The following is a 2,689-nucleotide window of genomic DNA, read 5'->3' as shown; positions in this document are numbered from 1 at the left end:
CGGCTGCCTCTTGGTTTTGCTGTCCCGATGGCCCCCAGCCACCCAGCCCCCGACCCCCCCGACCCACCCCTCTATGCTTCCCTGCCTCACAGACCCAGAAGGCTGTCAGTGTGTGTTCATGTCGCAACTCAGCGCTTGCCACCATCCCAGATCAGTAATCTAACTTGTGGTGGTCCATGATACCATGCCTGAATAATCATAGAGGAACTGTGCTAAACGTGTGTTGAAGCACCCAGGCTCTCTCTCTGTCTCTCTCTATTTCAACACCAGCTTCTACATATGCATGGATACATCCATATTAGCAGTATGAAATTACATCATCTTGATATATAAATGTGTTTCTTTGTTCCAAATGTCTTTGTTCCTTAGTTCCACATTTTTATCAAAAGACATTTAGATAAAATATATCAAATAGAAATTTAAAAACATGATTTGATGAACAGAGATGGTTTGTTTTGATACATGGAACTGTGGATGGAATACACAGGACAGGTAACACAATCTCACACGCAAGCTGAAAGCTGGAGTTCTAAGGAATGTTCTCCAGGTGGCAGCAGTCAACCGATCGTCTCTGAGAGTATTACATGGAGAGAGGGTCAGTGCGGTGGAGGGTTAACTTGGCATCCTGACTGAGACTGATTCAGTATCACTCCCACTCATTACGCCTGCCTCTTATTCTCTCATTCAGTCTCACACTCTCTCTGTCTCTGTCCATCTCAGTGACGCTCTCTCCTCTCTCTCTCTCTGTCTTTCTCTCTCTCTCTCTCTCTCTCTCCTCTCTCTCCCCTCTCTCTCTCTCTCTCTCTCTCTCTCTTTCTCTCTTTCTCTCTCACTACCTCAGACACCGTAAACTAGAGCTTTTGCACTGCCAAGCTCTTGCCCAAAGTTGGTGTTGGTGTTAGTGCTGGTCTGGAGTAAAAGCCTAGAGAGAGAGAGAGAGAGATGTGTGTGTGTGTGTGTGTGTGTGTGTGTGTGTGTGTGTGTGTGTGTGTGTGTGTGTGTGTGTGTGTGTTGTGTATGCACACCCATGTCGGTGCTCAGTGATGGTGTGCCTATGTGTTTGATCCAAATTAATTTGAGGTTCAAATAAACCAATCCCACACACATTTGTTCCTTTGATTATGAGGTTTGTCCGTTTGAGCAGCATTTACCTCACTGTTCCCGTGGCATCAAGAGTCAGCAAACAAGAAAAACTGTGAAACGGAAAACAGCCTAACATTCCTACTCAAATCATGTCCCCAGCAGATGCCGGGACTTATGTAGCCTTGAGTCGGACCTTTCAGTGGGCTAGCTAATCCACTCACCCATCACTAATGCAAGCCAGTCCTGCCAGAGAGATATCTATCAAATACCACATGATGAAACTAAAATAAATAGCCCCGTCTGTTTGGGGCTGGGTAATTCACACACACAAACACATTTTTGCTTGGCCTGGGACCTATCGATTCAGCTGAAGCTGGTCATTATTCAGTGGGAGGCTGAGGAAGTGAGAGCAGAGGGGTGGGACTTTTGTCCAGAATTCCATTGTGAGTCAGAGAGGGAGGATGGAGAGATGAGGATGGGGCATCCCACTCACCCTCCACTCTGCTCTGCACAGCTGGAGCCTCTGCTGTGCTGCTGTCATGGCAACAGCAGCAGTCACCACCAGCAGCAGTCCCAGCATGGTCCTACACAGAGGCCAGGAGAACTCACACACATATGGGTACAGAGAACACACAGGGGAACATTATAGGACACTAGACAGGCATGCTAAAATGTAGACCTACACAGAGCACAGTGACACATTAAAAAGATGCCAGAGAGCCTAAAGAGCATTTTAACTCAGATCTGAGTATATTGAACGCCTTGGGTTTTCTTTGTGTCAATGTGGGTGGAATAGCACACAGGAAGACAGAGTTGATGGGGGGGGGGGGGCAGATGCACATGTGATATAATATTTTAAGGCCTATTATTTAGTATTATGTCCAGACCTGGCCTGATGTCAGTTTATTTTTGCTAGTGGAGAGGCTGTTTTTTCATGACCACCAAACGCACAGGGTGTATTATGTCTTATTCATATTTGAGGAAAATCCACATTGGAGCACCGGCGTCGTTTGTGTAGACCATCGGACATTTTCTCTCTACGATTAGGCTACTGCTTTGTAATCTACCATTCCCTTTCAGAAAACGCATTTAAATGAGCCTAAAATGCTTGGTTTTCGAGGTTGTCTTTATAGCCTATTGCTTCTTTGAGAATATATATTTCGACGGAACGTCCGAAGCGGTTCAGGCTGGTGCACGCGCAGGTCCCATTCAAACAGGTGGGAAGCAGAGAAACAATCCCGGTTGCGCAAGGTTGCGGTGCGCGTGATTGATGATCAGATAGCCTACATGGCTCTATTCCGATTAGGCCTAAATCTTTGAGAATTGTCACGGTTTTCACTTGATTCTGCATCAGCTCTGACCAAAAATTGTGTCGAATGTCTAAAAGTAAGTCAATAGACAACCACAGTTCAACGTATTTTTCCATCTATGCCTCCCCTGTGTTCTTTGTTGTTTGGTGAGCAGCACTGTGTTTTTCCTCTCCATATCTCAGCCTCCAGTCAAGAGACCGTTTGCGCACAGGTGGGAGATATCCGCTCTATAGGACAGCCCCCCTCCCTCAGTTCCTCAGTGGATGATGTGAGCAAGTGACATTTTGCCGTTGCGG

The sequence above is a fragment of the Oncorhynchus nerka genome, linkage group LG20 (assembly GCF_034236695.1).
Source record: "Oncorhynchus nerka isolate Pitt River linkage group LG20, Oner_Uvic_2.0, whole genome shotgun sequence".
NCBI lineage: Eukaryota > Metazoa > Chordata > Actinopteri > Salmoniformes > Salmonidae > Oncorhynchus > Oncorhynchus nerka.
Note: the sequence above shows the minus strand (reverse complement) of the source record.